This window comes from Lissotriton helveticus, chromosome 9, assembly GCF_964261635.1.
Source record: "Lissotriton helveticus chromosome 9, aLisHel1.1, whole genome shotgun sequence".
Classification (NCBI taxonomy): Eukaryota; Metazoa; Chordata; class Amphibia; order Caudata; family Salamandridae; genus Lissotriton; species Lissotriton helveticus.
Genome location: NC_136070.1, coordinates 1,001,564,209 through 1,001,588,682, shown reverse-complemented (window position 1 = coordinate 1,001,588,682; position 24,474 = coordinate 1,001,564,209). Strand labels below are relative to the sequence as shown.

The 24,474-nt window shown below is 45.7% G+C and overlaps 1 protein-coding gene across 3 annotated transcripts in view; it reads right to left on the bottom strand.

The window, feature by feature from the left end:
* PAK4 (p21 (RAC1) activated kinase 4) overlaps nucleotides 1-24,474 on the bottom strand; it is a 217,645-nt gene that overhangs the window by 132,931 nt on the left and 60,240 nt on the right. Inside the window, exon 1 of one of the 3 annotated variants that reach the window (XM_078661316.1) lies at nucleotides 10,034-10,512. The exons of 1 other annotated variant lie outside the window; for it this stretch is intronic. The gene's annotated coding sequence lies outside the window, so the exon portion shown is untranslated. Of the gene's footprint in view, nucleotides 1-10,033; nucleotides 10,513-24,474 lie in introns of those variants that run through there. One more of the 3 variants, XM_078661318.1, reaches the window with a different exon arrangement.

The following is a 24,474-nucleotide window of genomic DNA, read 5'->3' as shown; positions in this document are numbered from 1 at the left end:
CCTTGCCGAACCCCACGCTCAACAGGAAATTCGGCAGTGTCATTACCATACCCACCCCATTGAATTTTGGCATAGGTACCCTCATGTAATCTCATGATCAAGGTCAGCAAAACCCCAGGGACCCCCATAGCCGCAAGCACTTCCCACAGTTTTGCCCGTGGTACCAGGTCGAATGCAGCCCGCAGATCAACAAATGCTGCGTATAGACTGCCTCCACCCAGTACCACGGTCCTCCACTGTATCAATTGGAAGCGGAAGACCTGATCCACAGTGCTGGTTGCCCTGCGAAACCCAGCCTGAAAAGGAGATAAAATATTGTGGTCCTCCGCCCAATCGAGCAAGCTATTTATAATCACTCGCCCCACAATTTTTTGAACAGTATCAATTAAGCGGATTGGGCGGTAATTGCAAGGTTGGGCACGATCACCCTTTTTATATACAGGGATGATTACAGCACCCCGCCATGATACCGGGATTTCTGCACCTTTGGCAATGTGGTTTATTAGCAGGTGAATATATTTACTCCACCTTCCAGTGTCATTTAGAAAAACATCCGCTGGGACCCCATCAATACCAGGAGCTCGGCCACTATGTGCAGTTTTTAGAGCAGACAAAACTTCACTCTGAGTGAAGACGTTGTCTTCTGCAAACAAATAAGTTGGGCAGATGCTATTCACAGACTGATCCCTGGTAGAGTACTGTTCGCTGAAGAATTTAACCCATGCGTCCTGAGGGACATTGTTGTTACAAGCTTCTTCAAACCTTTCGTTGCCCCATTTGACAATGTGCCATAATAATCTGGAATGTTTACGATCGCTTGCACATTTCAACTTGTTCCAATGGGCTTCGTCCCAATCTCTTTTCGCTTTAGCAATACAGCATTTATAATGCTTCCTAGCAGATCGAATCACCCCCAAATTTTTACTCTTAATTGCTACTCCCAAATTGATTCGTGCCACCTTGCAATCATGATTATACCACTTAGCAGCTCTGTTCGCACATAACCTCTTTCTGTTTACGGGTTTTAGAAAATAACATTTAATTTCATTAAAGAGAGTCACATGTGCTTTGGTAGTATCGTCATGGCCCCGAGAGATCCCTGCCACACACTCCAAGGCCTCGATAGCCTTGTCAGTCGCGGCTCCTATTTTTTCTAGGACCTGCTGGTCCGACCTTACACCTGACCACCTCAACCTGCGCATGTCATTGGTTGGTACAATCAGCGGTGGTAGAAGTTCGTCACAGGGGATAGATACAATGTCTTCAGACAGCCACAGTTTATGAGAGACACATAAAGGATTGTGGTCGCTCTCGAGCCTTTCTGTCACCACCATATCACCAACGAATGACCATATAGACATGCTACAGATGACGTAATCAATGCGGCTTTTGTTTCTCCCATTATTAAAAGTCATGGCTGGTACTCTGTCAGACTTAGTACGACCATTCAGAGCTCTTAGCCCGTGTTCGAGGCACATTGCATTTATACCTAATATATCCACAGTCCATCGAGTTACTGGGGTAGTTTCTAAAGTGGGGATATCCCATTGCTTATCTTCCTCTTCACCCAGTAAAGCCTCACCAGTGACCAGAGGTTCGAACATGCGATTTAAATCGCCTGCAATTATTATATTCTTCCTCGTCGAATGTATCTCTAGAAGATTATACAGGCTCAAGAGAACCTCAGATTTTCCTGCATTTCCTCCTCTAACGTATATGTTATAGATGTCAATGGAAATGGATGAATCACTCGTGAGTCTAATAAGCTGGATATCTTTTTGATCAAGCTCCACACTTTGTACTACAACCTTTAGGGACTGCCTGACCCATATAGTGAGGCCCCCCATCGGGCGCCCTTTTGGGCCCTTGGTAGCTGGAACATAAAAATGTAAGTACCCCAAAGCAAAAACAGGATCACAGGCCCATGTCTCTTGGAAAATGCAAATATCATACTTGTTTACAAATCCAAACCAGTCTGCACAGTCCAACTTGGAACTTAGCCCAGCCACATTCCAAGACAATAGATTCCCCGTGTCATTTTTCATAATAAGATTGGGACTAGAAACAAACCCATTCAACACCGTATCCACATTACCGTTACAGTCTACATTTTCATTAGCTGGCCCTACAGTAACCTCAGGGATGACCCTCTTAGAGCGAGCTTCTACTAGATGACCGGTCTCCCCAGAAGTACATGCATCACAGGTGTATTGCAACATAGGATTATGGTTAGATGGTTGTCAGTCACATGCATCCAGGTTTGAGAGGGCAGAGAATCTATTTTCCAAGCCTAGTCCCCACTCAGTAGAGCCAACGTCCATCCTGCCCCTTTTATTCACAACGTTCCATTTTGTTCTTAAAATACTAGAATTCGGACCTCTTCCCTTCCGAGGGTAGAAAAAGTCCAAAGTCAATGGAACAATTGAAGTTGATCTTCGCTGTGGAGGTAAGATGTTGGGTAAGATGTTTGGCAAGACCCCAGGGTAAGAAAAGTGGAGAACAGCACACTCCCCCCCCAAACTTTTTGACCCTATTACCAATCCACTCAACCCTTCTGGCATTTACAAGTTCTTCCGATAATTGCTGCTTTCCCCAGGGAGAAATGACCATGTTGTTAGTGAGCCACGATAAGGATTTATTTATTAAGGATGATGTTGATTCGTTTTCTCCTGGAGCTAGTGGGGGGACATTAGCAAGTACGAGAACCAATGGAGAGGCTTCTACTACAAGCTCAAAAGACCCTTTCCCAGTGTTAGAATCACCAGTAATGGGAATGGGGGGTACAACATCAGAGGCACAAATGAGGCAATAATTGAAGAAAAATAATAGAATATTCTATAAAGATAGAGAATCTTAAGCAGACAAAATAAGTGTGAGATGCTTAAATTAACCTGCCTCAGAGCAACAACTTGAATTCTCCATGCTAGCTTAGTGGTTCGTATGTTCAAAATTATAAAGAACTAAAATAAGCTTTTTGTGAATAAGATTGAAAATGTTTCCATTCTTCGATGTAGCGTACTAGAACCATCCAAGAGAGAAATTGTATTACAAATTGTTTCGTAGTAAAAGGAAATATTACCATGTAACTTCGATTCTTCCCCCCCAGGCAGATAGTCGCATTATCAACATTGTATAACTCCCAATCACCTCACAGGTCGCAGGGGACACCAACACCTAAGCTATCAAAACTGACCCTAATGGAGATGCATGACAATTCTCTGCCCTTGAACCTGCCACTTTTGAGAACTATGGGTACCACTACATAATAGTGCAGTTTACAAAATGTCAGTGTATTTTAACTAGGTTTCTGTAGGAAAGTGAGTTTCTGTTGCAGTAACCCCCCCACTTTTTGCCAGACTACTGATGCATTTTGACTCTGTGTGCCCTGGGTCCCTGTCAATCAGGTTCCCAGGGCCTGTGTTCTTTCCCCAAAACTAACCCAATTGGCATCTCTAGCCACAGGTCAGCCCTTGGTAAATGGTACCGCAGGTACCCAGGACACTGTGACCAGAGAAGGCATCTAAGGGCTGCAGCACTTATTGTGCCACCCTTAGAGGTCCTGTAGCATTACACTCACACACTGCCTTTGCAGGCAGCATGTTTTAGTGCAGAACAAAGCGAAGGGTCGACATGGCACATCTCTGTGTGCCATGCCTACAACCCACTGCCCTGGCATAGGTCAGTCACCCCTCTAGCTGGGTGCACTATACCAGTGGTGAGGGTACAAGTGTATGAGCCCTGTGCCCCTGCAGTGTCAAAGTCCATTCTTAGACATTGTAAGTGCAGTGCTTCCATTAAGCATATATGGTGCTGGGAGTTTGTTATTACGAACTCAACAGCACCATAATGGCTTCACTGAAAACTGAAAGTTTGGTATGAAACTTCTCATCACATTAAACCCACACTGATGCCAGTGTGGGATTTAATGAAAAATGCACACAGTGGGCATCTTAGAGATGCCCCCTGAAAACTAACCTACCACTAGTGTCCAGGCTGAGTGGCTGCTTTCAGCTGCCACCACCAGACATGTTTCTGGAACCCTGGGTCGAGAGCCTGCTGCGCTCTGGGGCATGAAACAATGCACATCCTGGGACAACGTGCCAAGCCCCATCCCCCAGGATGGGCAGGGTTCGCGAAGGGGAAGATTCGAAGGTTTGCTGCCTTTGTGAGCTTCCCCAGGCCGCTTGCTGCTCTCAGCAACTAGTCCCCACTGGTTCTGACCCCCACTTGGGGCAGGAGAACCGGTGGAAAAACAAGTGAGGAAGAGAGATGAGCCCACCTCTGCCAACTCCACCACTCAGGTGGGGGAGGCGAGGTGAAGCACAACTCTCAGTCCACGCGATCTTGAAGATGAGGGGGGGGGGGGGGCTCAGCAAACCAGGGACAGGCTCATGCCCCCTCCCACTGGAGGGTGGCATAATAGGGGGTGTACCTTTTACCTATCTATAACACCTCTAAATCTAGAATTTAGGGGCACCTTGAACCTAGCTTCCTCCGACAAGAAGAAACTACAAGAAGAAGAAGAAGAAGGACTGACCAGCCGTGCAGCAGCTAACAAGAGGAAGACGCTCACTGACTAGGCCCCAGCCCTACCGGCCTGTCTCCACCTCGAATCCCGGTGTGTCCTGAAGTCAGCAACCTCAAAAATCCCAGAGGACCTGCCTGCCTTCTTCCACAAAGACTTTATCTTCCCTGAACACAGGATTTGATCATCTGCAACCTCGGTCCTTGGCCAGAAACCGCGAATCCGCACCACTCTGCACCTGCCGTCCAGGGGCCAAGCTCGAGCGGGCAAACACCACGAGGAGGTCACCCCCGCGATCCTGATCCGTGATTCGGTGACCCATGACCTGCCTCAAGCCTCCAGCTGATACCTGCAGTCTATATCCAGCAGGCCCCCCCAACCGCAACCAGGAGCTGTTAAGAAGTTCCGACCACAAAAAGCACCCATGCACCCAACGCCCCACGGCCTTGTGTGCCCAAACCGACGATGTCTAACCAACCCCTAACTTCCCAACTTACCTCTCGAAGTGGTGGTCGCACTCAGAAGACCTTCGTCCCCAAGCCTGCAGTGCCTTTGCAAACCAGAGGTTCCCTATTGAAAACAGGGCGCCCAACGTCAAAACAGCACCCTGCACCCGGTAGCCCTAGTGCCGCTGAGGGTGCAACTTTGGTGCAACTTTGTTTCCCCATTTCCCCTGAGCTAAAGTCCAGGAGCTTTGCTCCCACACCCAAGTGGCCTGCTCGTCAGCAGCCACCAACCGGAGGCCCTCTGTCCCCCATTGAATAACACTAGGCCTCAGCACTCTGCACCCAGGCGCCCTAGTGCCGGCTGAGGGTGTAACAAGAGTGCATCCTTGACATTGGGGGACCCCTGAGTCTAACCCCAGAACCTCAACTCCCACTACCAAATATTAACCTCAAAACCGATAACACTATTTTCCTCCATAGGATAACATTGACTGTTTTTCTGTGAAAAGTTTCCAAGTGTGGAGTTTGAGAAACTAAAGAAATTCTTTAAAATTGCATTATCTAACAAAAACGATTTTACTTACCTGTTTTCAGGAAATGTCCCAGAGTAGTATCTAGGTATACTACTCTATGTATGCCTAGTAATATCAAAAGTTACTTACCTGCTATTTTACTAAAAAAAAGCCTATTCAAGTCTATGTACTGCATTTACAAAGTATTGCATTTCTCTGCATCCATACTGTAAATCAAACCAACATGCATATACAATTATCATTCAAACTCTATTCCAACTACATTACTACTGTAAAGTATGTATTGCTTACATGTGCCAGGCTTGCTTGGTTCTAGAAAATAAAATAACTAAAAGAATATTTTTATACAAAAACCATTGGTCTGAAGTTCAGTCTCTGAGTGAGTGAGAATTCATTTGCTGAGTGAGTGTGTACAACAAATGCTTAACCCCTTCCACGCTCATGACGAGCTGGGCTCGTCATGGTGTAGCCTCCTCGCACGCTCATGACGAGCCCAGCTCGTCATGAACAATGGAAAATGTGGGATCCCAGCACCGGGGGGGAAAACGCATAGCAGCCAAGTGGTTAACACTGTCCTCTGATACTGCTTTACTGCTCGACCACACTACCACAAACAGAGAGTGAGGTGCTATTTAACTTTACTTCTGCCGACCTTTGGGGTTCCACTAGACTCTGTATATACTATACCATAGTGAGGTATAGTGTGCACAGAGCCAGCTTCCTACAGTTTCTATAATACAGTGATCACTGTTAAGAATTTCATAGCATATGTATTCTTTATATGTATTACCATATTTGGGACTAGGAATTAGAATGGATACATAAAATATAAAAGCTTCACGGTTGTCGACGGATCAAAAAGAACACGCTGTCTGTCAGGATTCTTTAAACTCTTCTAATGTCTGGTTCAGTGCTTCGGTGCTTTCCAGCACCAGCACTTAATCATCAGCACTGGCATAATGGAAAGCAACATATGCATTTGGTAGTCCTTGACACTAGGCATAGCTTTAGGCAGAAACACAATGCCAAATACACAATCTGGCAGACACACACGTGCATGCACAGTGAGACTCAGAAGAGGTTATCAGCTCTGGATCCAACCTATGCACTCCTCAGCTTCTGGGCTGTTCAGGCTCTCAACTCTCACACATTGTCTCGGGCAAACAATGAGGTGATGTTGCTGTGGCTCCTGTAGTCACTCTTCTTTCCTGGCCCATTGTTCACACACACAGTGTAAGTGGTTGTGGGGCCTGCAACAAGTCCAACTCCTTGTGACCACCTGATTTAGAGTGGATGCCTATGGAGACGTTGTATTCCCCACAGGCCAAGACAGGGTGCAGTTCTGGTTTAGCTTACAGCCCTTTGCTTGGTTTGGCAGGAAGCCACTCTAAGGGTCGTAAGATAAGGAGTGCTGTCTTCTTTAATGTACATAATACCTCTAAGCGACATAATGGGGTGAGCTTCACTATTGAGAGCTGCTTCATCGGTGTTGGCGAGCTACTAATAGCTTCCGGGCAGCCACTGCAGACCCATGCCATAGAATATTCCTTTAAAACAAGAATTATTGGCTTTGTCAATGCTTGTTTAATACTGTTGCTCTGATGCACACAGATCTTGGGCAAACCCTTTCGCTTAGGTCAAACATTAGCAATCCTGAGAGATATCTTAAAATTACAGCCTGTAACCTGCAAAAAGAACAACTGATGGACAGAATGCTGAACAATGTCAAACATTCCCCCCAGAACAGAGATCCTTGCTCGCTGTGCCACTGGATTCAAGCTAGCCTGGCTGATATGGGGTGATGCCAGAAACCAGTCCTAGGATGCTTGTTTCCGGTCCAGGGAAGAACTGGCTTGGCAGTTCGGGCTGGACTGTCCCTATGAGGAGCTGGGTCAAGACTGGATTGCATTCGGCTGGCTCCAAACTGGGGTGGCGTAGTGAGCGAAAAAACAATGGATTTAACCCAGATCACTTGACTGGGAGTGAACGTTTGACTCATTCAGCATTCCGTCCATCATTTGTGGCATGGCACACGTACCTGTAAACTCACAGCAGGATGCACACAAACAGTCCACTGGGCCAAAGCATAGCCTTCAACAACAAAATTTCTCTCAGAGTCAAGAGGGTCCAGCGACACAGACATTTGCCCCTCTACAGTCTTCTAGGTCAGTGCAGGCACGATTCAGATGTTTAACTGGAAAAGCCACCGGTTGCTTCATTTGCAACTCTATGTTAAGGACCTCTGCCTCGACCTGTGCTGAACGAAACAGTGACCTCGAAATCCATGAACAAGCCAATTCCTTGTTCCAACTCGAAATTCCCCAACGGCAACTTAAGGCGGGTTATGGATCAGTTGTTAAAGCAACAACAAAACCAGCTTCAGAGAACCATCAGGACCTGAAGAACGGGGCCTTTTCCTCCACGTGTGTGTGATAGGCTAATATGGACTCAAGTAATTGGCATTTTCCTTTATCTTATCCAGTCCCATTTTTTGTTCCATTTGAGTGTTAGGCGAGTTGGGCACCAAGTCTCTTCCTCACGCAGGAGGGCATGAGAATAGTGCGAAAAATGAAAATTGCCCCCTCATTGAACCATCGCAAACGGCATTAAGTGAACGAGCGCCATGAGCAAGCCCAGTAGTCATTCCCTTGAAGGAATTCGGTTACATCCTTACTGTCCTCCGTTCCCTTTCAGTATTTTCTTTCCGTAATCTTTAGGTACTTTCCACCCTTCCATTCACCGTCTTTTCGCTTCTCCATCCCTCTGTCTTTATCTTCTCACCATCCACCCATATCTGCAGCCATCTTGCCACCATCCATCCCTAAATCTATCAATTTTTCGATCCGTTCATCTTTCCCTCATCCACACCTCCATTTATATCACGCTTTGTTTCATTTGTTCTTCCGCCCCATAGTTCATTTATACTATCCACTTGCATTTAGATTTATTTACAAGCTCCTGTTTGGAGGCTAGCGCTTCTCCCTCATTGTAGGAATGGGAGCTATAAACAAATAGTTTCATGTTAATCAGAACTGTCCAGTGGCACCCACCGCCACTCAAGCTGCGCAGGGAAGAAGGGTTATTGACGCCCCTTTAGGCATGTCATGCGTTCTTCTAAGGCAGTAATATCTCTGTTTTTCCCAAAATGTTATTACTTTCCTCTACCGAGGGCACCCTACCTTCCATCTGTCATACAAGTCTCCCAATCCCCATGTACAGTGACGACGCTGGGAGGTGGTTCTTGACATAGTTGTCCTGAGCCTAGCCAATCAGTGCTTAGAACCAAATACCTTCTACTCCTATTCTTTTGGGGGGGGGGGCGTTAGAACTTAAAATGCCTGCCTACTGGGATAATTATTGGGCTCTGTAAAGCATTCCCACAGCCTGTCAACAGTGTCGTTGAAAAGAGAACTGAGGTACACAGGAGAGGCAGCGCAGCTGCCACACCCTGGGACACAAGAGGCGCTTCCCAACACAGTGACAGCGTGGGAAATGTTTTTGGGGGAACCGGCCTGGCAACTACGAGAAAAGAAAATCTGCAGAGAAAACATTCCAAATGAAAAGTCTATGTATCGACTCCACTGAGGCGAAAACTGAATTCTTGCTGTGTATTCCATAATCTCTACAGAGAAGCAGCCTCCTGCATTTTTCGTTCACCATGTCCTCCGTTGTCTCTCCTCAGCCATCTCTGTGACCAAAAGCCCCTGCACCCACAGCTCTCACTAAGAGAACCCCTCTGCTACCTCTAGAAGATAAGGTCCACGAATCCCTACCACAGCGTAAGTGAGGATCCCTAAACAATGCTCCTTCTCTGCCGTATTAAAGGGAAGATTCGTGCTCCTCCTCCCAGTCTCGGTCAGAGAAGGACCTTAAAAAGCTCTCATCCTGCGCTATCTTTGAGAAGCCTACTCGGCTCTCCAAAGTGCTCTGAACACTTCTCTTCCTTCCCAATAACTTCAGGAAAGATCCTGTATACTTCTCGTCCTCCACTAAACTCCGAGAGAAGGATAATACATGCCAGCTGTCCTCTGAACACGTCCCCTCCTCAAAACTAAGAGGGAAGGTCCCTGCATCTCCTGCCCTTAGCCTGCTGTCTATAGGTTGAGACCCCTGAATACCTCACCTCCGCGTCTAAAAATGACCCTGCAACCCCCAGCCCGCCCCCAAGCTGCTGCCCATGGATGAAGACCAAGTCTGAACACATCTCCTGCTCCGCTACCTCAGAGCCCACCTCGAACTCTCATGCCATTGCAAGAGAATCACTTACGACGGCAGCCTACCGCTATGAGAACAGGGGGTGCAGCAGGTGCAGTGGCACCGGAGCCCCAAAGCCCGAGGGGCTCGCTCAACCCTGCCAAACCTGCATTTTACTACATCATCAGCAGTCAAAGGGACCACATTCTTTGCTACGCCACAGGGTGAGAGAGGTCGCCCTAGCGCTGGCCGTTCTTTTCCGTGTCTTCCCGCTCCCAGGAGGCACGCGAGGCTGCTGACAGATAGTGAATAAAGTTGAAACGCGCCAGACTCACCAGTAACATTCTTAGGAGCACAACCCCAACGGCCCCGACCGCCCTCACTGCTGTTAGGGGTGGGGCAGGTCCTGCAGGCGGTACCTGTTGCTGGACAGTCCTCAGCCTGCCCGCGCCGTGTCCGGTGCTCCCGAGGCTCGGAAGGCGTAGTCCCGCTCCTGGGGTCACTCCGTGCTCGGCGGCTGCTCAGAATCCTGGTTTAGGTCTGCTTGTTCTTTGTCCGAGTGCTGGTCCTGTGATTTACTCCTGCTCCGTGGTTGTCCCCGACCAGAGACGACACTACTCCCCGTCCGCCAGCACTCCGTGCTCTTCCTGGCCGACGGCGCACTCCACCCCGCTGCACTTGTTCGCAGACCGAGTTTTGGCTGCCCCGCTTTCCACCCTGCACTTGTTCCCAGGATCACATTCCGCCAGTATCGTTCCGGCCCCCGGGGCTCAGCTCCACTCTCACCAGAGCCCAGTTTCGTGACGTAAATATGGAGGGGGTGGGGGACGAACAAGAGTGAAAGCTGCCGCCCCGCCCCTGGAACAGGAGGGGGAGAAAAACTAACTGAGAGGGAGGAGCAGGTCTGAGGAGAGAAAGGAGAGGCGGGGCGGCAACATTGGCATAGGGATGAAGAAAAGAGGGAGTGTTCGAAGGAAAACCAGCATTGGCAAAGCCAATCGGCCTGGCTTTAACTGACAGCCTTTTGGTTTCGTTAATGCGTGTTTGGTTTAATCATGGTGTTTGGAAAGCTTTATTGTTAGGGAAGATGCCGGGCCGCGTCACCCTGGAACAAGACGATGCGGAAAGGAACACGGATAAATAATAAGAGCGGAAAGAGGAGAATGAAGCGTAGTAGGTGGCAGAAGACTATTTGCGATACAGAGCACGACAGAGTGCAAACAGTAAATAGACAGAGACAGAAGGGAAGGATAAGGGAGTACATAATAGAGACCAATAAAGAAGGGAAGGGAGGAATTAAAAGGTGACTAATAGTGAGGCAAATTGAGCACGAGACTGGTCAAATAAATAGCAAGGGAAAAGGAAACGCAAAAGAGGTGGCCAAAGACAGCAACGGGAGAGGATAAAGACAAAAACAAAGTGAACAAATAATAAGAAAAGAGGGAATGAGAATAAGACTGACCCGTCCAGCTAAAAGGGCAGTGTGGGAGAGGGACATTTAGTAAGGAAAGAAGCAAGGCAATAAGATCCAACAAGGGAGTGGGGTGGTGGCGGTGAATGGAGTAAAGGATCAAGGATAACTTAGGATACAAAAGTAATGGAGGGGGCAAAGTGGTAAAACGGCAAGGAATGGGAAAGAGTGAAGGGAAGAGAAAGAGACAAGAATGTAGATAGGGGGGGGGGCAGGGTACAAATAACAACATGGGGCAAACAGGGGAGGGTAAAGTGCAAGCAAGAGGGAAAGCAATGGCAAGCAGCAAGGGTCAGGCAAGAGAACTAGGGGAATTAAGGGAGGTCATCTGCCTAAAAGGTTGATCATTTTGTTTTAAACATCATTCTCTATTGAAAGAATTGTTCCAAGATCCCAAACGTAAGTGGAGATCATAAGTGCTCGGGACCATCAAGGAAGATCCCATGATTGATAAATAATTTCGAGGTTGTCACCCTGTACGAGTGCAAAGTACACCATCGATCTATCTTGCCTTTCAGCCACTTCAAAGCACTTTTACTGACTGCACTACAACCATCAAATCATCAAGGCTCCTAGTTCATTCCTAAAGGCCATTCTCGAGCAGGGGTGAAACCCTTATCCCTTTACTTTCTGTTTCAGCAAAGTGAGTTTAAGGTGACAGGATCTGAACTTTTCCTGCTACCAACGAAAACGTTTAATAAAATGGTCTTCACTGAATGTGAACCGATTTATGTGGAGGGAAATCTTCGTAAAACACTGCATGGTAAACTTGAAATTTTCCAAAATAAACCACTGAACTTTGGAGGAAGACGTCCAGTACAAAAGACAACTGGCGGCTTTCTAATGAAAATTTAATAAATGAAATCCCTAAGACATTACTTTTTTAAAGCCCCAAAGTATCGAAATAAAAACAAGCATTGGCATAGCCAATAGGTCTCGCTTTTGGGACCTTATAAGTATTTAGTCATGCAGCACAATATCCTTGGTGCAGCAACATTAACTGTTGCATGGTTAAACACTTATAAGGTCCCAAAGGCGAGACCTATTAGCTAGCGGCCAAACAAGGGGGGTTCCCTATCCAGATCTTTAGTGGGAATTTGCCGGACAATTTACATTAAGATGTTTTATACTTCATGGACATTTTCAGGGTTGTCTTTGCTTAGTTGTGAAAACTAAAGGGCAGACCGAAACGAAGATCTGAACCCATCTACCCTTGAACAACCAACATAGTACCATGGCACTCGTGCACTGCAATGCTTGCACCAAAATCTGCACAGAATGATCAATGCAAACACATTTGCACCGATTGCTGCAGAAGCCCGTTTTGTGCAGCCATCCATCTGTGAAAATATTATATTTGCACTTAGAAGGTCTGTGCAAAAAAAGCTCAGGCAAAATTCACTGCACTTGTACAAAGTTTGCATAGTCTGGCCACACTCAGAAGTTTTTCGTTGTCCAGGCTGCAGTTACACGTGTGCTTACAAGCATCTTTCTGAGCGTGTACGTGTGTGTTTGAGAGAGAAAAACAGAGCGAGAGAGAGAGAGAGGGGCATAATATGAGAGAGAAACAGAGACAGTCATGGAGACAGATAGGCTGCGGAAAGAGGGACTGAAAGAGAAAGAGTAAAAGAAGGGTAACAGCAGAGAGAGTCATGAAAGCTGAGAGCAAAAAATGTGCATGCAAAAGGGAGAACGAGAGTGCCACGGAGGCCAAGTGTAAATGTGTGTGTGTTTGAGCGTGCGAGTGAGAGAATACAAGGGACGAGTGATAGCTATGAAAGGCAGATAGAATTGAATTGAATTGAATTGAATTGAATTGAAAATTCCATTTGTATAGCGCATAACCACCCGAAGGCCTCGCAGCGCTAGAGACTGAATTCTGTGTGCGACTGCAGGGAAGGATTAGTGCGCTTTTGAGAACAGATGGGTTTTCAAATCCCTCCTAAATGACATCAGGTTGCTGTTTATAGAGCGTGCACTTGGGAGAATTTAAAAAAAAGGATGCGGAAAGAGTGAATGAAAGAGAAAGAGTTAAAGAAGGGAACAGCAGAGAGTTTCGTGGAAGCTGACAGCAAAAAATGTGCGTGCAAAAGGGAGGACGAGAGTGCCATGGAGGCTAAGAGTAAATGTGTGTGTGTTTGAGGTACAAAGTTTACGTAGTCTAGCCACACTCAGATGTTTTTCGTTGTCCGGGCTGCAGTTAGACGTGTGCTTACAAGCATCTTTCTGAGCGTGTATGTGTGTGTGTTTGAGAGAGAAAAACAGAGCAAGAGAGAGAGGGGCAAAATATGAGAGAGAAACTGAGACAGCCGTGGAGACAGATAGGCTGCGGAAAGAGTGAATGAAAGAGAAAGCGTAAAAGAAGGAGAGCAGCAGAGTGTCACGAAAGCTAAGCGTAAATGTGTGTGTGTTCGAGAGTGCGAGAGAGAATACAAGAGACGAGTGAAATGTGCGTGCAAAAGGGAGGACGAGAGTGCCACGGAGGCTAAGAGTAAATGTGTGTGTGTTTGAGGTACAAAGTTTACGTAGTCTAGCTACACTCAGATGTTTTTCGTTGTCCGGGCTGCAGTTAGACGTGTGCTTACAAGCATCTTTCTGAGCGTGTATGGAACTCCCAAACAAGTTTAAAAAAAAAAAAAACACTGGGAGGTGGGAGGAGAAACACGAGAGACGGCCTGCGGCTGTCAAAGTGAAAGTACGGCCGGCATTGCTGTGGGGAGGGGGGGGGGGAGGAGGAGAAATGCGGGGGCCTTTGAAATGAAGCTTCACTTGTGTGTGAGAGGTGTGGGAGGAGTGCGGCTCGGCTGAGCCAGAGCGCACGCTGGGGGAAGCTTGTGGGGCGGAGCTGCTGGGGAACAGATGGCAGATGGCTGGCGATTTGATGCTGTCCACGAGCATTTCACGGGTACAGCACCAAATCGCCAGCTAGTTAAACCTCTGTTTAAGCCCCTTTATATCGAGCTCCCGCTCAATGCGCATGCGCATTGAGATAGGTCACTCGACCTAAAAAGGCTGGGTGGTTCCTGGTCATAAACATTGTCCCCCATCAGCCTCCTTGTTGACATAACTGAGCTCTGTGAAATTCGTGCTACATTCAGTGCTTAGGCAAAACAAACATGCAATGCTTGGATCAGGAAAAGTAGCTTTATTTTTCCGACCAGTACTGTGGACATCACTTTATCTGGGCTAAAAGGTCCCCAAAAAGATGCATTCTCTTCTGCAAGGGATGCCAGCTATCCTACTATGGTGCTGTAAACAGTATAAAGAAGTGAAAGGAGGTTTTGGGCATCTCCAGAACATTTTGCATACTCTAATCACTACCTACTTGTCATTCTTTAACCCGACCACCTGAACATATCAGACACCCAATTAAGCATAAACGTGAACTGCATTACTAAAGCAGTAACACCACTGGTGGGCTTTTGGGGGAATCTCTTTGGCCAGACTTCAAGTCAATGAACTGGTAGAGATAATTTTTGGGGAATAACTTTTTTTAGTTCTGATACATTTGTAAGTAAGCCTTTCCAAGACTCACTGGTTTTATGAAATCGTCTTCTTCCAGTACTGGAAATACAGATAGAGGTCGCCATATTTAATATGTCTGTCCTTTCTTACCCTTTTGCAGGACAGGAGTGAAGAAAGAGTCTTTGAAATTCTACATTCGAGAATGAAACATATAGGCGGGCATAGGCTGGCATTGAAGGCCCAGACCGAAAACAGGGCTGGTCCACAATTTATCGATTTTCTTACAAGATGTCCTGCTTAGAAACAATAGTTGCTGTCATAGAGCCTAGGCTTCCTGAGCAGAATTTGAGATGTTAACTACAGCATGTGCCTGAGCCGCTCACAACAGCGTACTAAAGCATGGGGCAGGAGTTCGAGCAATACTATGCGTAATACAATATATGCATTGCTGGGCTTGCTAAACTAGAGTTGTGGCTAAAGCAGAGGGGTAGATTGCATTTTTACACCATAATTTAACAGGATTGTATCTGCTCAATTGAATGTCTTATGCTGGCAAAAGCAGCCAGATATTCGGTCACTTTTGCTCCATTTTCACACAAGAAAGGTTTTGCTTTTGCAATCACTCAGTTTTGAGAATTCTGCAATTTTCAGGCCGTTTAAAGTTGCATTTGCTGAGCTTCAAGCACAATCTACTACTACATGCACAATGCAGCACCGGCCCGAGATTCTTCACAGCTTGCTGGATGCATTGTCCCTCAGTGGCCTGAGCTTGCCAAGAAGTCCCAGTCCTGTAGTGGCATGAATTCTACACAAAGCAAATAAAATGTATGCCTCGCTAGCAGCGAAAGCTCCAGAGCTGCCATCTAAATGCACACTGTATATAAAAGATGCAAGACATCCCCCACCCAAAAAAAAAAAAATCTATTGAGATTAATCTCTTAGATGCACACAAAATTAGCAGCCTGAGATATACGCAACACTAGCAGCCCGACCTCCATATACAGGTTAAAAGGTGCATTATGCCCAGTCCTGAACCGCCGCCCCAGATTACAAGCTTCATATTTCTTGCAACATTTGTAATCAAACCAAGTCGACTCGGAGTTTACAGGAAAAACGAGAAAATCCAGCCTGATTGCGTTGCAAGGAAAAAAAAAAAATCAACCACAAGCGAGAGCCGCCTCCCAAAAGAGATTGGGTCAGACTGCTAAATGAAGATACATAGAGCACATGCTTTTGACAATTAGCTGCTCTAGAGCTGGGGTGGAGTGAACTGCTGCACATTTAAAAGAAAGCGGACCCAGTAAAGGCAACTATGCGAGGTGTATTAGCATTACTTAAATATAATTAAATTCCATGCTGTATTATCACCCAATGAGCAACACATGTTAAGTCATCCACAAAAACATCTCTAAATTTAAACTCCTTTAGCATCTCTACTAGCAAGGATAATCCATAATCAACAATCAACAAGTGCACTGCACGACATTTCTTGTATTATAAAATAATAAAAGTATCAAAAATAAATAAAACCACAGGTGCACAGCAAACTTAACTCTTAAAATCACTCCCCAAACAATTGTCATTCTTCCAGCAAAAGTTAATAATCTCCTGTTCATGTTACTCACATCGAGGAGGTTTAGTTTTAGTTTAGTTTATTTGATTAGCATAGTTAATTAAAACCATAAAATATCAGCATTAGCACAGTTATCACATTAGAAAACGAAACTGGAAAAACACTGTCAGGATTAAAAAGTCTATACATATAAAAACAGTCTTATAGTTATCAGTGTTTTCGTACTACTGATCTGGACCAAAAATAAATTAGATTAAGACAGGAAGTGCTAAACCAGGGGACAAAAGAAGTCTAAAATAAGTTTTTGGGGGGGAGGGAGAGGAAGCGCTGGAGCCAAAGAGGGTGAAAGGAGGTTGTCCAGGAGTCTCACGAACTTTCCAATCCTTGCGAGCGCTTGAATGTCTGAGGAGGTAAAACACAGGGCCGTTGCATCCCAGCATGACCTAATGCCCCATTTTAGAAATACGGGTTTTAGGAGTATTCTTCTGGGGCATCCATGGCAGAGCAACAACACAAAAGATGCAGCCATGATTCGGTGTGGTAGGTGCACAGTCAGCAGCCCCCCCCCCTCCTTGGAGGGAGCCCATCTGTAAAAGGCCGTAGAGCAAAGGCATAGAAGGCGCATGAACATAAGGTTCTTCCAAGCCACTCCATTCAGATTTTCCAGCAGAAAAGATTGCGATACCCCAGGATGGTATGAGATATTCAGGGGGAGCAGGACAGTAGGTGTATTTAAAGCCTGGAGGTCCATCCGATGGGAGATTAGTTTCACCTGCTTGTTGATAACTTTTTTCCAGACGGCGTATGGAATAGTGTCTGACGTTAGCTTAGCAGTGAATTGTCAATCTCTAGCGATTTTATGGCCTTTGTAATCTGACGATTCCATGGGTTTCCAGGGCAGGCGAAGATTTCTTTTAGCCGGAATTTTAAGGTGGTGTCTGCAGCTTTTAATGACCTTAAAAAATATTTCAAAGTGTCTGCTTCGCAATAGATGGACTGTCTTTGTAGGCCCAGCTCCAGACGTAATCTTGCCCTCTGAATGAATTTCGGAAGATGAAAGATTTTTTTGCAGGTGGAAACTTGGGCGTGGTCAAGACTAGCGAAGCATGCACCAGGGAAGGCCTGATGCCCATAGTTTAAGGCGGGAGTAGTGTAGCTTTGATCACCTTCAGAATGGGTTCTGCGGAAGGGCTGCTCCGAGACTGGTTCAGTCGGGTCAGGGAGTATGTTATTGCGGAGGTGGGGGATAATCAAAAAACCTTTTGACACCATATAGATTGTGTATACCAACTTGAAAGGGGGGTGATTAAAGAGCTAAGAGGTCTAAAAACACCCTCTCCCATTGTTATCTAGTTACTGGAGATTTATTTATTTAGATGATGAATAATGTAGGATGTTTATGTAGCAGAGGAGTTTAAAGATCATGTTGGCAGATAAGGGCAAACTAAGTTTTTTTTTATACTGACTGTTCACTTATTGTTCAATTGGCAATTAAAGAAATTTAGAGCATTGCATTTGCTGACTGCTTCTATAATGTCAACGGTGTCTCATCCTTGCTAGAGAAAAGATTCTAAAGTTTAAATTCAGAGATTGCTTTTGTTGGTGACCTAAGTGAGGTTGTGGTCATGGGTGATAAGAAGACATGGGAGTTCATTCTTTATAGAGTACTGAATGGAGAACCAGCCACAGGGTACACACTTACGAGCCTCAGGGACTGACCAAAGTTAGGCTTTGTGTAAGACCCAATTTTTTTTCCATAAAATCAACTGTGGTACTCCAAATGTCAGATCAGAATCGGCCCTTAAAGGAACCCCATGGGTTCCCATGTAGAACATCAAACTCTAGAGTTAAAAAAAAATCGACAAAATTAATGCCAAGTGGTCCAGGTACATTCCATATACTGAAATTCTCAACATAACTCAAAGCCAGAAAGCGGTGTCAAATTCATCACAGTTAAACAACAATAAGGGAGTTAAACCCTATGAGTAGGTTCCAGCCTTAGTAGAGGGAAGGAAAGGTGCGTAAAACACAACCCAAATTAGGACATCCTTTGTCCTGAAGAAGACCCCTCACTCACCAACCTAGTTGGTGACATGCTTCATCATCGGGGTCCCACCTGGATAGCCGAGTGCTATCCAGGTGGGACCCCGATGATGAAGCATGTCACCAACTAGGTTGGTGAGTGAGGGGTCTTCTGAAGGACAAAGGATGTCCCAATTTGGGTTGTGTTTTACGCACCTTTCCTTCCCTCTACTAAGGCTGGAACCTACTCATAGGGTTTAACTCCCTTATTGTTGTTTAACTATTTATTAAGGGGACTGGGAGTCCCAACCCTGCCTTCACTGGCTAATACCCTTTCTCTCCATTCTGTTTACTAAAATTCATCACAGTATCTGCGGTTAAGGGTTGTGCCGTAGATCAACCTACTCCACTACCTTTTCCTTTTTTACTTCCTTTCTCTCATCAGCATTTTATTTTCAATTGCTGATTCTGGTTTTTTCCTTGCAGAAATCTAGGGATGAAACGTGCTACGGTCTGCAATGTCTAAAGTGCCTCATGGGAGAAGCCACCTTTAAAGCACTAGAAGCCTAGGCCATACTCTCTGCAGCTCTCTCCCAAACTCTAATCCCTGCAGGTAAATTTGTCGATTAGATTGGGAGCAGGATGTCTATTCGTCCCAGGTCTATCAGTCCTTACTGCAGTCCTTAACCAGATTGTTCCTACCCACTCTTGGTGTGTTTGGAGGAAAACTATCAGAAGAGTTTCCTTTCTTTGTCACATACAGCAGATGTGATACTTGCTCCGCTAATTTGTCAGCTATTGCAGAATCAGAACTATCCCTCGCTGAGCAGACAGCAGAGACACCCCACCATTGCCAGACAGTAGAGCAATTCATTGCCTACTTGATTTATCCCCCAAATTTAAAACTGGTCCCTGACTTGCCACAAACCTGCAAGCAATTCTTTTCTCAACTTTATTGTCCTGCATACCTATCTAATCTTCAATCTATATCAGCCTATAGAATGGACTATCAAGATTCATCCATCATTCAGATAGAAAGTTATATACCTCCACATTTAAACAACTCACTTAGAGATGCTGGTACACTGAGGGACAAGGACCAGAATCAAGTAAGATTGGTAGATGATCTTATCTATGATCAATAAACATTGGGGTCAAGAGACTTGCAGTTTGGAATCTCAAAAGACAGAGTTAACAAATATGAAGCCCACTGATTGGGTTCGTGGGAACGGAGAAATAAAAGCAGAGAGAGACAGTCATGATGACAAACAGATTAGTGCTAGATTAATACCCACACAAGACCGTGTCAAGAGAAAGTGGGCAAGGCAAGCAAATCTAGGAATACATTGTCGAAGGTTCCATCATAATTTGGCTCAGGAACCAAAAACCTCAAATTAAGTATCATACAAGTCTCTAACACCGATTAGATTGAATTTGACATATGCCATACGCTATAACTCAAGACCAGTCACCTATTAAGCGATCCATCAGAATTCCAAAACGACAAAAAAAAGCAGGTACAACTCAAACGTTTTGGATGAAAACAAAAGGCCCTATATATCCCCCAGTGTTGCAAACAGAATTGCTGAAAGATAATACAGCTCACACTCATTTGGGATGACCAGTAAGTTTGCAACATCTGACCATTTATCCCACTCATTCCACACTGCACGCCTCCTAACAGCAAAACAGAACATGGCTACCACATTATATACTTCTTCAGGCCCGGCAAAGGTTGCTGACCCACATCACATCCACCCCACATTATCAGTCCTGCAAACCCTCAATCACGTTTATTACTGTACCAAGACTCTGCAAAGAGACAGGAAGCAGAGTATGCTGTGATACATAAAACGGAGTCGTGCAAGCCACCGGTTTACAGCAATGAAAATCAATATATCAGTAAGGACAGTCACTGTATCTACCAGCTCATGCTTGTACTGCAAAACCACAGAAAAACATAGCGGGACAGTAAAAAAATAAAACATTTGGTAATGGCCGATGAAGAGTTCACATCACTTACATGCGGATGCTTTCAAGTTGATGCTTCTATATGCATCAACTTTTCCATCCTCTTCCTGCGTGGATGGGAAGGTACTAAACTGAGAGGCCTGCACGATGAGAAATTTGGTCCCCTTCATCCTTGGAAACAAGAGATGAGAAATGCCTGGAATGCCAGCTATTCCGATACGGCCTGTCTCCAAAGCATCCATCTCCATGGCAGTGTCCATTAGACACACTCCTCACACAGACATCCTGACTCCCAGGTCAGCCTTTGCTCTCATCCACCCACATGACACTGCCTTGAAAGAGAACAGATCTGCGGTAACTGCGTCACTCACTCATTAAACCAAGAGGAACTACCAGTCGCGTCCCCCGTGCCCCCACCTCAACGGGCACACACTTCGACACCCCACTGACATCAGGGCGCACAGTCACAGCAAACAGGCATATTCATAACGCAAGTCCCATTTTACGTGTTACATTAATTATACGATTTAACTTCTTAGGCCCAGAGTCTGTCCTTTCCTTACCACCCTGCAGCACGCCACGTGGGATGAACGTACAGACTGCTCTAAAATGATGCCATGCACCACATAATCAGGGACACCTTGCCTTCAGCCCCCTCGACGTTATTTACAGCCTTTGGCACAGACACAGCACACCGGAGTTAGCAGAGCAAACAGGGTGATTTCAGGGAACACAGTCGAAACATCCTTAAACGGAGACAAACACAACTTCTCTCAAACAAAACGAGTTTGTGTTTTCTACAGGTTTAAGTGAAGCTTTTTACACACACCGCCCACCACCACATGTAGCCTCCCACGAACTGCGCGAACTAAGTGGGCCTTTCAAGACTGGAATTTCTAGATAAGGGGAGCGCTTGGTGTCAGCCACGAGGAGCACGACTTCCTAAAAAGGTACTTTATTGTAGCGTATGTGAAACTATAACGAGCATAGCCGGAATCTAACCAGCCTGAGTACATGACTGCAAAACCACCGATTATCTGAAGTAACATGTAGAAAGAACCGCACGCCGCTCTGCTTGAGGGCTGCCCCAGAGGGCCTGCGAGAGATGAAACTCAAGGACAGGCGCAAGGTTAGATGAATGCCACGAGATGTTCAACGATTTCCAGACTTACAAGAGGATTGCTTCACCTCTATGAGCTCGCCTACCATCATGCCAGAAAGCAGTACTTTTAGTCGGCAGCTTACTGGCATCGAACCTAGGGCCATGATGTACAAAACATTAATAGTCGCAAACCCTCCAAGTCGTAAAAGCATTAAATCCATTTTTGAATGTACTAAACACATTTATTTAAAATCACGTAAGTATCAGTAAATGGGTTTTGAGAAAATGCTTAACGAATCTTTATTAGGAGTGGTTTAATGTGGGTATCACTTTCAAATCCCTGATGCAACACTTATTTGTGAATGTAATTTGGATTGCAAACCATTGATCACTTAGCAACTCCCCAATGAGGCTAGTAACTGATCCACAAAAGGCACCCCCCCTTTAAACAAACCCCTTCCCCTTAGTGAATGTTGGAAAATGTTTCAGGTAGAGTAGTAAGTGGTCCATGCGCAGGGGCGGCTGGTAGGGAACGGTGGTGGTGAGGGCAGGGCCTTTTAAAAAAAGAAAAAAAAGTCAACTTACTGCCTCTTCACCGTCCTCCCTGTTTTTCTGCTCCTGGCAGCACCAAGGCTCCCAAACTTCCCTAGCTAATCATGACGCTGCGGTCACCAGCATGACCAATACACCTAACAACAGGTTCAGGGGAAGGATCACCTCAAAATACATGTAATCCAGCACATTAATTTTAGGTTTACAAACAGTAGAGAAAAACAGTAAATCAGTGAAAGAAAAAAGAAGATAAATGGAGAAGCCCTTCAAACAATATTTCCAGTATCAAAAGGTCATTATTTATTATACATAATACAAAGATTTCTAAAAACAATTATGCTCAAGACAAAGTGCTGGTGTACAAAAAAACATATCACAAACCAGACAGGTGGAAAACAAAACCATTACATATTACGGTAAAGGAACAACACAAACATAAATAATGTGTCCTTAATTAAATTTGGCCACAAAAAAGCGTCGACAGCGTTTCGACCGCTATATTATTGCACGGTCATCTTCAGGACTCACAGTTTACTTGAGCGTTATATATCTGTATAAAATTATTTGGACCAATCATTCATTATGGTCGTCCGCAGGAATTCTAAAAATATATAGCATAGACGTGTTTGGAACAAGACACACTGCGTCATGGATACTTAGTAGAGTCTTGTCAGTGGCATCAAAATTCCACCATACTGGTCACCCATTTAATCGGTGATTCCCTGAGGATACACGCGGAGATAGTACAAAATCAAATTCCACCCGCTATGGTGTCACCAGCATGACAGCAGCATTGTGATTGGTCTAAGCCGCCTGGTTTTTTGCTCAGACAAGGAGTGGGAGAATGTACAGGTTTTCCATCCAGGCTGTGCAATACAGCCTGGTGGTGAACACGCTAAGTGCGCATGACAATTTGGCCAGCCAAACCGTCATGCAGACTTATGGTGCATCAACCATTCCTCCTTGCTAAGGTGCCTGGGAGCAGAGGGAAGGCTATTTCTTCCTTTGGGAGGCAGCCTGGTTACAAAACACCGACAGTTAAGCCTTAGAAGCTCACCGCCTTGATGTGCCACTTCACTAGCCATCCTGTCAAGGGGGAAGGTGTGACCTCCTTCCGGTCCCACAGTTCTGACTCCTGGAAGAGTTCCAACCTCCTGGCAGGGGGTCAGATTCCTGTCTTGGCAGCAGTAGCAGCTGTGGGCTGTCAGCCAGAGCAAAGGAAAGGCTGGGGCAACCAGGTGGGCAACCTCTAAGGTAGCCACCTGGGTGCATGCCACGCAAGATTCATGTCAGAAGTCAGGAGCATGTTATCTAATATTTGGCAGTACCATAATGGAGATGGCGACCTTGAGTTTGCCCAGGAGCCAGTCCATGTTATCCAATGGACCGCTTATCACTTATAGTAGCCTTTAATAGAAAAGGCCACTATAGGGACACAGAAGCTTGAAGTATATGTCAACACCTTTATTATAATGCACCTGGCCTCCTGGGCTCAAGAGGCCTTCCTTAGGGGTGACCAAAGCGATACAAAAGGGGATGATGGACGGAGCGTTTGAGCAAATCAAACACTCACCCCCAGTCAACTGATCTGGGTTTAATCCATCACCATTCTTTAGCCCACTCAGCCACCCCATTTCAGACATGGCTATATGCAAATCAGTCTGACCCTGTGCCTCATGGGAACAGTCCAGCCCGAACTGCCAAGCCATGTCTTCCATGGACCAGAAACAAGCATCCTGGGACCGGTTTCGGATTCATAATCCTCATCAGCCAGGCTATCTTGAATCCAGTGGCCAAGTGAGCAAGGGACTCACGTCTGAGCATACCCTGCCACACTTAGGGCGAACAAAGCGATACAAAAGGGGATGTATCGTTTCCGGTCCAGGGAAGACATGGCTTGGCAGTTCGGGCTGTACTGTTCCCATGAGGCACAGGGTCAGACTGATTTGCATATAGCCATGTCTGAACTGGGGTGGCTGAGTGAACTAAAGAATGGTGATGGATTAAACCCAGATCAGTTGACTGGGGGTGAGTGTTTGATTTGTTCAAACGCTCCGTTCATCATCCCCCCCTTTTGTATCGCTTCCTTAGGGGTGACAGCCATATATTACAAATAGTTCATTGACTTTGCTACTCATGGTGAAGGAAAAGTTGAGCTCAAGCAGTTTGCACTGTTCCTGCAATGGCAAGCTTGATGTCATCAATTTACTGGGTCACTCAGGGTGGAACAAACAGTGCTTCAGGCCCTGGTGATCCCTTTCGAACCCACGCCCTGAGTACCATGGGTACTATACACTAGGGACTTATAAAGGGGTTAAAGTCATTACCAATTGGGGCTACCAATTCACATGTATTAGTTTTAGGGAGAGAGCACTGGGGCCTGGGCTGCAGGGTCCAGTGCACTTTCAGAGTCATAACTATCAGCAAGGGAAAAAAGTGGTGGGGGTGGTTAACCATATAAAAAGGGCCCTTTCACACTACAAGCTGGATGACCTCATACTCCACATTCATAGCCAAAAACAGAGATTGAGAAATTGTTGGCAACTGTCAGCTGCTTTACCTGTTTCACTGAACTACCTTTTAGTATTAATTACAAAACCACTGGCTATCGCTCAGGGAA